Raw genomic sequence first — 15,627 nt, forward strand, 5'->3', positions numbered from 1 at the left:
GGGTAACAATAGAAAGCCACTAGTCCTAGAGAATTAAGATGGTATAGAGTTGAGTCTGTCTTCCCCTTTAAAGCCTTCACACAACCTTCAAGAGTTACCGGCTTTTGTTGGTTGTGAGTTGTGTGATATTAAAGGTTCATTCCCAATTCCCCTGTGTGTGTGTGTTTAAACTGTTAACTTCTCAAAAAAAAAAAAAAAAAAAGATGGTATATATTCTATTGTTAGAAAGAATTAACTACAGAAGAATTTCCCTTTTATATGTTAAAGGAATATCATATTGGAATTGGAATTTTATAATGTAGATCTGTCCATGATTAAGATAATACTGGAAAATGTGGATTAAATAATTGATTTGTTCAGCTATTTTATCAGCTGGCCATCCACTTCAAGAAAATTCCCAAAAATCCAATTGTTGAAGCCACGTGAACCCTTTGATGGATCTGGGCTACAAACATGGACAGCTCAAAAAAATTAAGTGAAAAAAAAAATACAAATTAATAGCTGGAAAAAAAAATACATTAATAATGAACTTATAAGAGCCCCATCTGTTTAATTTTCGATCACAGAAGAGCACTTTGGATTGATGCAATTGTGGGGCACACAGATTGTCTTTGGCCTGGGCCCCACTAATGATGAAGGACATTAGCCCCATCATACATAATATTGTATACTTATCTATACGAATTTTTATGATTTTTGTTTTTGGGTGAGTAATGTTAGAAAGGGCAATAATAAGGGAAATATGGACAAAGGGATGTTTGTCACAACATGTATCATCTTTATGATAATAATTTAGGATAGTATATTATAGACGATGACAGGACTGGGGTCTCTTCCATGGTTAGCACATATAGGTTGAAATAATGGAGCTCAAATTACACTATTATATGAGCGTGACAGAAATAAACTTTAGGATCTACTATTAATTTCAATAAAAGGACAATTATACCCTTTCTTATCCCGGCAGGATTACTTGTGCAATAGGTCATGGGTCCCTTTGGATGATAGGTCATTTTCGCCATTATACGATAAATATCTACCTTATATGGCGTGGAAAAAAAAAAAAAAAAAAAAAAACATATAGAGGTGAGACAATAGTAACTAAAATTGGGTATTAGTCGTCTTCTTTTTTGAGAAGAAAAAAAAAGGTATTAGTCATAATCATGTCGGGAAAAAACAGTGATTAACCCATAATTGTGAGATTATAAGTAGTAAATTTAAAAAATGGGATTGAAAACTATTTTCAATTTTCCATATAATTGAAGAAAATTGAGGTACAAATTGAGACAAAAAAAAATGAGGGTAAGATCGAGCATTAATAAATTTTAAACTCTTGTATCAAAAAAAAAAAAAAAAAAATTAAACTCAAAGTCAAGAAGGGTCATTGAGTTTTCTTGAACAAATGGTAAACTGAAACCTATGGTGACTCAGGTCGGTCTTAGTATTTGCTACAGAGAGAAAAATGATTTAGATAAATTTGTCAAAGAACCCTAAATTTACGGGGGAGCCAAGGACGCGCTAAGAAGACATATATGTGTGACAGACACCGGTCCACACTCAAAGGGTAACACGTCATAGGGTGGGTGACGTGTGAGTTTATTCTAAATTAAATCATGTGATGTCCCGACCAAGCAAAGATAATACAAATGATTGTGAATTCTAGGGTTAGGGTTTTTTTCCAATGAGGGAATTTTTGTTAGGTGTATAGATGTAGATGATGAATGATGTTGGACGATGAGTGACGGCTTCATATTCCTCTCTCCTTTCGAACCAATAATTTTCCTTCTCCTCTCCTTCATTTCATTTCAATGTGTCATTTTACTCTAAATTCATTTCCATAAGTTAAGGGCTCTTTTTTCCTTTATATTATATATTATATACTTTTACAAATACCATGCTTACCCCTTTCGTCTAATAAAAATTTTGCAAACTTTTTGAGTGGGGACCAATTTTGTTTTATTTTCTTTGATTATTATTATAAGTGGGGTCCAATTTTGTTGATCTAGATGATAATAACCGGTCATGTAGAGGATCCAATCAAAACCAGCCAACTAAGCATATTCATGCATGGACTACGTGGCGATCCCTAGTTTTCTTTTTTGTAATGTTTGTATTCCTAATCATAAACAATTCATGTGGCCTAAAAAAAATCAAATTATGATTTATGAATATGTGATATAAAATATTGAGCCGTACAAAAATATATATTTATCATTTCAATGATTATCCTAAGATTTGCAGTCAGTTGAGCTATATTTATTTTTATTATCTTATCATTCTTCAGTTAACAATCGTAATATGATATTATAAGAATATATATATATATATATATATATATATATATATATATATATTTTTTTTTTTTTTTATTATCTTATCATACAGTTTATCCATGGCTCAATCGGGTTTTGAGCCATTGACTAGTGACAAATTATCTTGGTCCAAAAATTAATATACTACATAGCGGACAAAAAATGTAAACATGGGGTGTTTGTAGCAAAAATTGATTTAGACGGTAGTTGATTTGTGACTTGTTAAGCTTTTACAAATCCCTTCTCATACAATTAATCTTATCATGAATTGTGTCACCACAATAACTATGACCATTTTACGGACGGAAAAGAGAGTCCTCTTTCTTCTCTATCCCGAGGGGTTAAGAGAAAATGATCCACTATATCACCTTACCTTTTTCTCCACTCGAAATGAATGGAGGAATTGGGTGATAGGATACGCACTATATATAGCTACCAAATCAAGCATCATGGTTGAATTATGGGAAATCTGATTTGGAGATAGCACAAAACCTGAGATTTCAAAACCTTATAATTGAAACCGACTCCCATTTGGCATACCAATGGCTAACTACTTAGCACAATGTTATGTTAGACTATACTAGTCTTTTGGTTTATCTACTATGTGTACCTGAACATCTAATTTGTTTTTTAGTCTACTAATATAACTATCTCTCCTTTTATGCAAAAATAATCTACCACACTTTTTTTCCCACAATTTTCCAACAACCAAACCAAGAGAGAGAGAAAAAAAAAGGAAAAGAAAATGAGAAAAGTAATATATAAATTCAGTGGCGGAGCCAAGATTTAACTTAAGAGAGGATAAAATTTATATTTGACAGTCACATTTACCTAGTACATGTGAACACACACACAAATACATATATAGTATTTGTGACCAATTTGAAAAATAACAAGTCATTCACATGAAATTCTAAGTGATATTTGAATGCGAAAGAAAAAAAATAAAAAAATAAAAAAAATAAAAAAAAAACCACAATAAAATAGTGTGTTCATTATATTATACTATATTTATTAGGAGTTTTTTCACATATATAATCTTTCTTTCTTTTTCAAAATCATTATTCTACCTACAAATAGAAAGAATTTCAGTTAGATAAATATCAAGTACAACTTTGTAAATGATATTTGAATGCAAAAAAATAAATAAATAAATACACGCAATAAAATAGTGTATTCATTATATTATATTATATTTATTAGGGTTTTTTTTTCACATATATAATTTTTTTTTAAAAAAAAATCATAATCATAATTCTACTTACAAATAGAAAGAATTTCAGTTAGATAAATATTAAGTACAACTATGTAAATTCATATTATGTAATTGAGGGTGGAAAAGGAACGACTTATATAAATTTCTATTTGTTAGATAGCTTATATAATTTTATGTTATTTTGGAAAAAAGTATGCTATAAATCTCTTATTTTAACTTAATATTCCAATTTATTTTTATCTTTGATTAAGGCAGAGTTTTTAAAACCTCAATTTCAACGTATAAAAGAGGTTTATTAGTTACATCAATAAAGCATGCCTAAGTAATTCATTTTTGCATTGGATGGAATAATATATAGAATTAGAAGTTGGCAGGTGTAGTCTGTGTGGATTTGCATGTAAAGCTGCAGCTTTTTACATAAGCCAAATGTGATGCTTTCCATGAGGTATGGGATGAAGACATGCTTGCATTTCTTGGAGGTGTTTTTTATATGCTAGGTTTAGATAGATTGATCTGGTTAATTAATTCGATTACTCAAGTTGATTAATTTGATCAAATTACATGCAAATCGTGGAGGCACCAACAAATCACTAAATAAACTAAATGTAGCGGAAATTAAATTGACATGATGATTTGTCGACAAATAGGTAAAACCTCTCACAAGGCAAAAACCTCACCATGTGAATTTAAGGTTACTACTTCCAAAAAATCCACTAATCAATAATTAAGCAATTACAAATATAAGGAATCTAAACACTACCCTGGCCTATCTCAAAATACCAACCTACAGTTGAACCTTCGCTTCAATACCCAATTGAACTTGATATTGTAGTAGTCATTTTTTCTTTATTGCACAAATCTTCAATCTGTGACTAACCCCTTTACACAGATCCCAGTACGTAACTAACTCCAACAACTTGAATGATTGTTGTTGGTTGCAAAATTCTTTACTTCATAAACGATGAAGATCAAGAAGCACTTGGTGACAAAACCCTAAGACGTACAAACACAGTAGCTTCACACAGAGTATATGAGTTCTGGGTCTCTATTTCACATCCCTTGGGTGCAAAGAATAGTGGACGTCGGATTTGTGCACCTCATTACTAGTATGTAACTCTACCCAATTTAGATAATTATACATATTTGTTTTATTTCCTTTGTTTTTTCTTTCTCAGTTTGGCTGCTGGGAAATTCATTATACTTCTAGTCAAAGTATAGTGAATACCCCATTGGCGTTTGCATTACCCTCATTAGGCTTCTCCAGATCAGAATCGCCCTCATCAAAACTACATTTTTATTTTTATTTTTTTGAGAAATAATTATGACAGCTTTTAGACCCCTTAAACAATTTATTAAACCTAGGTAATTAACCAAGTTGTTACTTAGTCCAATTAAACAAGTCTAGGTTATCACAATAATAAAGATCAAATCATGCAAAGCAGCGGAAAACAAATAATACATGATATGATCACCCAGGAAACCAAACCGGTAAAAACCTGGGGAGGATTTGACCTAACTATCCTCAAGGTAAACTTGAATCCACTATCAGAAAGAATCAAAGTTCATACAAAAGGACTTACAAGCACCCCCGCTCGACTTCCTAATGCTACCAACCAGTAGAACTTACTGACACGACCACGTGCAAGCTCCGAATCCACGGACTCCTTCTTTCTTTGGATTCCCACCAGCTACAAGCACCCCCGCTTGTGTATTCTTTAAGCTTTAATAGCAGCAACTGTTTTGATCATCAAGGTTTAGAGAATATCTCCTCCTTGAAAACCCTAAGTTTGTGTAAAGGAAAGCTTCTCTAGATCTCACAAGAGATTTATATAAACCGCAATATGAGCAACACTAAAACGTGGCTAGGGTTTGCCTTTTATACTTAGGACAAATAAGAAACCTTAAAAATGTTTTAAAACAACTAGGGCTGAGTTGGAAAATTCTGCAGAAAAGCAATCTGCCCGACGTTCGATCGGTCGAGCCTAAGCTACGATCGATCGAGCCAGGCTGAAAGCCACACTGCTTTCTGCTTTACACTCGATTCCAACTTTACATTGACTTACAACTTTGAGCTAGCTTTAAACACTTCTAAACACATTGTTTTGATCATGGTTTGCTAACAATACAAATTAGAGTTCTAAATACATAAAGTCCTAAACTTTAGAACCTAACAAATTACAACATGCTACTTATCCCGCAGCCCGAACCCTTTTCCCCCTAGACCCCCAAGCACTTTATGCATGAGGAGATGTCAATTCAACTATAAGGCCTTTGGCATCAGAACTACATTTTTAGTAGCATGTAACTCTACTCAATCTAGATAATAATACTTTACTAATATGTAACTCTACTCAATTTTGATAATTTTACATTACTATGCTTGTTTTCTTTTCCTTTGTTTTTTCTTTCTTGGTTTGGTTACTGGGAAACTTACTATACTCTTCCACTTAAAGGTAGGTGGTTGGATATTCCTACACCAAGGACTAGGTTTGCCCTCTAGAAATGGGTGTAATGTCATGATTTTTAAAATAGAAAGGGGAAAGATTTTCACCAACAACAGGCATAGCACAATATATACAAGTGTTGCAAAAATTAAGTCTCTACCCTAAATTTACACATACATACAAATAAAGCATAAACCATAAAGCATGTATACAAGCATGTGCAACAAATAATTCCAAATGCCAACTAAAGAGTCACAAGTCAAATAATGTAGATTAGGAGTAAATCAAAACTCCTAGGCCCTCATCGAGCTCCTCCGCATCAGAATCGTCCTCATCAAGCTCCTCCGCATCAGAATCTCGATCATGAACATCCGCTTGATTAGCCTGGAGATTATTATTGCAACAGAGGCAGGGACGAAGGCATTAATTGACCAAGGGGGGAAATGGCTCCCCCAAATTTAAAAAAAAAAAAAAAAATTATATATATATATATATATATATATATTAGTATATATATATATATATATGCATTAAATTTAGCAATTTTGTTCTATAAAATTATATTTTTCCCCTTTGACAATATCTTTAATTCTTTTTAGAGTAATGTTACAGTTACAAACTTATTGAGGTATAAATTCTTATTGGTTCGCATCTGAGCCTATCACTTACATCACTTTTTTACTTACCAATAGTTACTCACTATATCAACAATATACCTCTAGCACTTTCCTCATTTTAAAGGCCATTAAAAAATTTATAGATCTAAAATTTAAACAACATATACTAGCCCAAAAAAATTTGTGCAACAACAAAAATCACCAATAGCAAAGCTAAAAAAAATTAAGTCAAATTAACCAATTTTACTCAAATAATATTTGCATTTACCCAGCAGGCGCACACATCAAAAACTCATAATTTTTTTTTAATTAAAAAAAAAAAAAAAAAAAAAAAAAAAAAAAAAAAAAAACTCAACGGCTAATAAGCCGCTAAACTAGAGGTCAAAGTCACCCCCTTTCAATCAAAGTCCTGGTTCTGTCCCTGAACAAAGGCAACAAAATTTGTCACCACAATTGGCTACAGTGGCACAAATTAGACATTTCCCGTCTCCTGGTTGCATTGGACGATGGACGTCAGATTTGTACACCTTAGCTCGCCGGACCTTTCAAAAATAGTGCCACAAATATTACATAAACTTACCATACACCAGAGTGTTGTGCTTCTCCATCTGAGGCATTTTCACGTAACTTCTCAAACAGTAATATAAAATATTGAGCCTTATACAAAATATATACACAGTCGAGCTAGTTATTTTTATTATTTTATCATTCTTCAAGAAACAATGGTACTATGGTATTTTAGGAATAGTCTTGTTTTTAATCTTCTTCCTCTTTTATACAATATACACACACTTACTCTCTCTTTAGTTTTCATTACTATATGTTTTCTCGAGAAAGTAGGGTTGTAAATTAGCTAAACCGAGCCGATTATTAAAAATTCAGGCTTGTTCATTAATTTTATTTCAAAAACGAGTCAAGCTTGAGTTTATTATCAAAGAAGATTATATGGTTAAGTTTGGTCAATTTTATTGTCGAACAAACTTGAGTTTTGTGTAAGAGGGTACTTGATTAATATATTCTTTTCCCATATTGTGAAACCATGACCAAAATTTCATACTCCTTTAAAAATATATAAATTTTTACATCAATTGAACTCTATACTATCAATAAACTATAAATACTAAATTTCATATTATATTAAATTTACAAACTTACACAATCCATTTTTCAAGTCTATGTATGTATATTTTTAGATAAGTATACGTATAAAAATATAACATTATATATAGTTAAATTGAGAGACTATATATTCACAAGTTATTCACAAACATATTGTTATGTTTGAGATGAGTAAACATTATTTGACAAGTGAACTTTGCTTGTACAAACGAACATTAACAAACATTTTCCTTGAGCTCGAGTTGTTCATAAGCCACTTGGCTCACTTACTACTTTATGAGAAAGAACTATGAGATGAGTTATACACCAAAAAATGCATGAACATGATAAAATATTCAAAGGGAAAAATTGTGGAGAGAGAGGTTTATTCATTCTTCCGTTAGCAATTGCTTCCACAGTTGCGGCATGAAATCAAAAGTCACTTGTCAAATGAGATGCCATATCTTTTTTTCGAAAGCTTATTCAATCTCGAAATATTTGTTTGCGGCACTTTGTTTACAACTTTAAACATAGAACTATTCAACTTTTGCACTTATATTCAACAGACATCTTTTAGAAAGATAGATATCCCATTGATCACTTTAATTATATACTTTTGAAATTGCAGTACCAGATGAAATCGTCGAGGACTAGATAATACTGTTTCAGAACTTTATCGTGAATCATTTGCTTTTAGAAGAAATGACATATTGCATATATCTATCATACAAAAAATAAAGGAGTATCTCTCTCACATATAATCAGTTTTCACCACTCCTGAACATATATGAAAAATCATCTTCATTATTGGCTTCAAATTACACCATATACTCTACAATAGAAATTGGATCTTAGAATCTTTGAAATGACTACATTAGATGGATTTGTGACAAGTGACTATTAATTATGAAGATATTTTGCTTTAAATGAATTAAACTTTATTTATTAAGGTAGCTTAATTCAAATAAAACTCTATTACCTAAATTTCACAAAATTTAGGGCATGTTTGGTAAGCGTATTTAAATATAATTTTTGTTTTGCAGTCTATAAAATGGTGGTTCATACTCTTGAATTTATTGTTTGACTAATATTTTCTAAATACAATTTTCAATAAGCTATATCTTATTTTCCTTGGTTTAGAACAGAATTTTGAAAATGACTAAGGGGTTGTTTTTAGGATACAGAAAATGTTTTTAATGACATAATTGTAAATAAATTAAAAATAGTGAACCCCACATATTTGTCCAAACTCTTTTATCTTTTAAATTAAGGAGCTTATTTTTATCACAAAAAAAATTCTCACACTTCAAATTTGAAACTTATCACTAAAAAAAAAAAGAGTACATGATGAGCTCTATTTCCTTATCATTATCCACAAAAAAAGGTAATCTACAGATTCTACATGTTAATTTTTGTAAATATATATATATATATATATATATATATTTTTTTTTTAATCTCAAAGATATAAATGGTCTTTCAAACAATTATTTTTTATTTTTAGTATTTTGAAATTTGTTCTTAAAAGTGGAAGCCAAACACGTATAATATAAAATTTGTTATCTAAAAACTAATTTCAAGTTCAATTTTTTGAAAACAAAAACAAAAATTCTCCTACCAATCAGGCCCTTAAATTTCTATTTCAACTTTTTTTAGGAATTTAAAATAACATTTAATACTTATTTGATCATCTATCATGATTTTGTAATATACTAACCAATGCGCGTGCTCAGAAGCTCTTCTATGTTTTTGGGTAAAAATTAATAATTTGCATATATTATGTAATTTGGAAATATATATATATATTTTTTTTTCAAAAAAATAAAAAGAATAAACTTTAAAGATAAGCAGTAATTGTAATTCTTTTTTTAACGCGTGTTTGAGAGTGGTGTAATGATAAAGAGAAAAGTTTGGGTAGTAAAAATAAGATGAATGTGACTATGTGAAGGAAAAAAAGGCTAAATTTTAAGGGTTCTCTTAGTTTTTTTTTTTTTTTTAAATTGGTAGTGTTTTACTTTTATTCGGATGAAAAAAGAATAAAAATTAAGAAAATGCTAAATTTTAGGGAATAAAAAGATGAACGTGAAGAAAAAAAAATCCTAAATCTTAGGTGTTCTCTTTTTGAATTAAAAATAAATTTTATTATTTGACATTCATGATCCTATTTCTAAATGAAGTTACCCTTTATTAATGAGAGTATTTTTTATTCACATAAAAGTCCAGTTCAAAAAGAGAAATCCTTATATATATATATATATATATAATAGAGTAAAACTTTTGTTTATGCCAAATGGCTCAATATTTTTTTGTTTCATTCCTTAAATTAATGTATCATTCCTTAAATTAATGCATTTTTGTCACATGACTGATTAATTATAAGATAATTAATTAATTTTAGTGACTCACTATTTATTTAAATTGTACAATTTTATTAATAAAATATTTTTTCTTTTACGTATAATTTTTAATTAATCCGTGTATCGTATGGGAATACTGCAAGTGTGTGTGTATATATATGAATTCTTCACTAAAAAAGCCATCTTGTCCTCAAGTACAATAAAGAAAAGTGGCATTTTGCGATTGGTCAACTAAAATTTTGTAACTCAACTAACACTTCTGAAGTTTTTAATTGAGAGTAACATTTAATATATTCCCCAAGTACATTGAAGAACAGCAGAATAATGCTGTGATTTAAATTTGAACCATTAATACCATAATAAGGACTTAGAGAAATCTTAGAAATATGTTAGCAAACAATTTTCGATATCATTAACATTAAGTTAGTAATTTACTTTTAGAACCTCTTTCCCTCTCCCTTGTGTATGTGTGTGTTTGTTTCTCAAAAAAAAAAAAAAAAAAAAGTTAGTAATTTACCTGTTTATATAAAGAAAATGTCTTCTCAAAAGTTTTCTTAGAGAAAATGAATTTTTCTCTAAATGTTATCAGAATACAAATAGATACCCCTTTGTCAACAAAGCTAGCGTATATAGCATCCGGATAGTATAATGCTATTGTAGGCTAATTCACCATCAAAAGGAATTTTTCACAGTATTAGAATAAAATGGCACTCTCAATGAATACATGATTAGTCATACACACCAAAATTTAAGACTTTACGTCTTTTTCATATTTTAAAAAGCTTGAAAAATATGTAACCAAATCAAAGATTCGGATGATAGCTTGAAAACGTGGGAAATTGATTTCTGCAAGTATAAGCTTCGTCGATCACGCAGGGCGTTGATGTGATTGGAATCATAACGGAAATCTAGACAATTTATTACTACTAATTAAACGTAGTAATCATATATATGTTAAAACTCACCCCCTATATATAGAAATAACATTTATTGAGTCAGAGACCGACCTACTTAATTACTATATATAAATTTATTTATAAAGTTTGGTCCTCTAAAAATCATACCTATTAATTAATGCCAAGAATTCAACTTATCCAAAAAGACCACAAGAAAAATATTAAGAAATTCACGTCTAATTGCCGGAATACCGGCCCATAACATATGGTCTTTCTTAAAATAAATTAATAAATAAATAAAACTTTTTTTTGGTACATTTTTTCTGCTTTTATTGTTTTTCATGTAGCTAAAATCATATACCGAGTGAATTTGTTTTTTATAATTAGTAGAGAGTTAAAGGCAAGCTGAGAATAAAAGGTCAAGGGTTTTTGAGTAACGTTATCCTATTCCTTCTAAAGATTAAATTCTATAAATTAGGATGTGGTGTAAAACCCAAGTTTTAACCCTCTAATCCCAACATGTCACATCATCATATTACATATTAAATAATAGGTACAACCACACTCAATCAATTTTAGTACCCATTTGAAAATTTAACTTAATTGTAAATTTATTAAAATGTTATTATGTGTAGTAGAATCTCTTAAGTTTTAATTAAAAAGCTAATGTGACAATCTCTTATTGGATGGTATAAAACATGAGTTTTACACCTCATCTTTACCGAATTTGGACTCTTATTTCTATTGTTATTCTATTTTTTCTATTTTAAGGAAGCTCCCTCATTTTGCATATGCATATATGTTTGTACTATTTTTATCAATATATTTCATATTAGTTATTTTTCTTGATATTTTGAAGGAGATAATAGTAGATACGAAACACACATGTTTTTTTTTTTTTTATCACTTTTCTTTGAAATATGCTAGTAATTGGTAAGAATTAGTTGATGAACCTACCAATTTGTTTTTAGAGCAATCTATCAATTTTTATTGCAACTATACAACAAACATTTTCATCTGTGGTATTATCAAAACTAGTTTCACAACAAAATGAGAGATAATTTTTAAAACTTCTCTTTGATTTTTTTACACTAAAAAATAAATTACTATAAGATTTAGTACATGTTCAATTTTAAATGATTTTAGGTATTTTAAAAAGAATGTCAAGTCATACTTTAATAAGTAAGTTGTTTAGAATATATTGAGGAACAATTATTCTGTATCTTTTCTTTCTTTATACCTTTTTTTTTTTTTTTTTGGAGAATCTTCTTTCTTTATATCTTGTTAACACTAAATAGATGTTAATTTTATTTTTTATGTAGTACTTTTCTCTCAATCTTAGGATATATTTTTTATTTTTTTCTATATATATAAAAGTTATTCATGCTTTGGTTTAATTCCCAAAAATAAAATTCTGGTTCAGCCATATATGAAGTGAATCTTTAAGGGTTTGAAACAGTGTGCATGGATTCTCATGATTCATGTTAAGACAGAATCAGCAAACTTGCAATAGTTTGCCGACTATGTTAGACGTAGAAGTTGACAACACCATCATGATACACAAAGGTTCTATTAATATTCTGAAAACACATGTGTGGTCAGAGAAACAAAAAAGTATACGGAAGATACTATTTTACACTTCTTATGTATTTGTAAACATATGGGCCATAATTTTACATGTTATATACACTTTTTCATATTATGGTCTACAATAATAAAGTTGTACACTGACAAATATGAGAGAATCAATGCATAATTCTATATTGATTTTACAGCCATCATTATTATACACTTCGTACACATAACGTTTATGATGTGTATATTTAAAAAGGAGAAATGAATAATGTAGTGAGAACATACGCCAATGAACGTGAGAGAATGAAAGGCCTAATAATTTTGCTTGTTTGGATGTGACATGCACAATTCTATTCATGACGTTGCACGCGTCTTTTGGTAACAGGTGTTAAGGGCAAGAGTAGACTGTATGATCTCCGTGTGGGCTGCTATCTGATTAAAATAAAGAGAAAACTTGTGTGAGGAGCTTGGTACTTATACACTACATGACAGCTTATTAATTTGCGCCGCAAACGCAAATTATAATTCACATCTCCACAGTAGTAGTACAGACACAAACAGAGAGAAAGAGAGAGAGAGAGAGTTTATTACTTATTAGGCGGCCAACACAATCCAATATCCATGCATAACTATCACATGAAGGATTTTAGAGCAAAATAATTTGAGACCCACATCCTGTCAATGACACCAAAAATCAACACAATACCATACAGCTTGGCATTTACGTGGATGCTGACTGACTCATCCATTATTTGCCTTCTAAAAACACGGATTTTAAGTCCCCCGACTAAACCCTATATGGCCTATTGACTATACTGTAACTGTCATCGTGTAGCTAGCTGTTAAGTTGGTCCTGGCATTAGAAAGCTATATTTCAACTAAACCCAACATTCATTTTCTCTAAATTAAGCTGTTCTTTTTCCCTGGTGATTCCTTTTTTGACAGAAACCCCCCATTGTTGTTTTGCTACTTCTTGAACTTGCAACTGAGTCATGTGATAAATTTTTTATTTTATTTCTTTTGCTTGTCTTTTCACCTTCTTAATAATAGAGGGAGCAACAGTTGCCGTCATAACTAGAATCCGTGTTCTAGAAGCTAAAAGCGAGCAACAATCCACCAATCTGAGACAGGTTTCCAAATTATCAGCTTTAGTAATCCAAAACAAGTGAATATTGGTAGAGATGTTTGTGATTGAAAGAGAGATAGAAAAACAGAAAAGCATTGACGGCTTGAGTTCACGGGGAAAAGTATTTGATGAATGCATCTTTATTATATGATTTTGACATCACTATAAACCAAATTTAGGGTTCGTTAATATATAATTGTGATTAGTGATCATAACATAATATGGTGCACTCTCACATATGCAATAACCCTCACTTGATGAATAGTATTGCTTCACATTCGAGGGATTTGTTTTGCTGTAAATAATTAATAATATAATTGTGATGGGTGATCATACCATAATATGGTGCACCTTCACACATGCAATAATCTTCACTTGATGAATAGTGTTGCTTCACATTCGAGGGATTTGTTTTTCTGCAAATAATTAATAACAAGATAGTATTTGGCTGAGGATGTGACTCTTAAAATTGATATATCTATTGATAACAAATATGTATCTTTCTAAGAATATGTGCTTGCCTATGCATATCCATGGGCATCCATTTGAACATGTCCGCAGTTTTTTTTTTCTCTACAAACACAAATTCTTATATTTGTGATTCCCGCCTTTAAAGTACTACTAACCATTTACATTAGGACCAACAAGATTTGTATAATAGAGAACCTTAAGCTAACCCCAAAATTATTTTATTTATTCTAGAAGTGCGTATACCTCCAATAGATTTTGATAATTGGTTCATAATATCTTCAATATGAAATTATGTGTCTGCACTACAATACAAGACAATTATCTGATAAAAATTTTACTTGTTGAAGAGACAATCATGTTCTATTTTTACATCCATCTTGTGAGACAAAGACACGTGTTGGGTGTTGTTTGGCTATCAACAAATGTCGACAACGAACAATATAATTTCTAGGGCTATATTAATCATGGGTTCACCTAATCAATCAGATCGAGAGATTCTAATTTTAGAGGCCTACCCCACCATTAATCCTATAATTTAAAAACTATGGGTGCTTTATAAACTAGGAGGAGCTGAGATGATTTTGACAACACAATCGAATAAGAGTTTTAACTGTTTTTGCTATAGCTGGAGGAGTCATTAGCCTATAGCTTAAAAGTAATTCCTTTAGGAATCTTTTCAAACCTGTTTGTGGGGTGGGTAGGGATAGACATGTCTATATGTACTTGAACCTAATCCATTGTCATCAGCAAGGAAAGCTTCACTTTAACTAAACATTTCATAGGATTCTAATAAATGCTGATATAATTGACGCAGTCAGTTTTTTTAGCCCTTTCTGATGGGTCCAATTCTCTTATTTCTCTCTTCCTTTAAAGTCCTCCTCCCAATTTATATAGTTAGGAGTTGGAAGAGTCTTCTAAAAAAAAAGGGAGTTAGAAGAGGTGTGGAAGCCTTGACAATAAAGGAAGTAAACATAAAAAGTATAAGCTAATTGGAGTCACTGAACTTCAATATTAATGCTCAGATGGAAAACAAATTGGCAGCAATCTGAGTTAGGTGATGACAATAGTATGAGGCTGCGGCTCTGTCAATTGAACTTCATGATGGTAATCATGAAAGAGGCTGAGCTGGACTCGAGGTGGCAAGTGGTGATGGTGCTAGTTCAATTTGGATATATTCAGAACGTATAAAGGAAGTAAACATAAAAATTATTTTGAAGAATATAAGCTGATTGGAGTCACTGAACTTCAATATTAATGCTCAGATGGAAAACAAATTGGCAGCAATCTGAGTTAGGTGATGACAATGGTATGAGGCTGCGGCTCTGTCAATTGAACTTCATGATGGTAATCATGAAAGAGGCTGAGCTGGACTGTAGGTGGCAAGTGGTCATGGTGCTAGTTCAATTTGGATATATTCAGAACGTATAAAACAAATCGTATTTGTACATACAAACAAATCATACATATATATATTTCAATGAGCTGGACTAGGAGTCACGGGTTTCAAATTAATTA

This window comes from Quercus robur, chromosome 9 (assembly GCF_932294415.1).
Source record: "Quercus robur chromosome 9, dhQueRobu3.1, whole genome shotgun sequence".
Lineage (NCBI taxonomy): Eukaryota > Viridiplantae > Streptophyta > Magnoliopsida > Fagales > Fagaceae > Quercus > Quercus robur.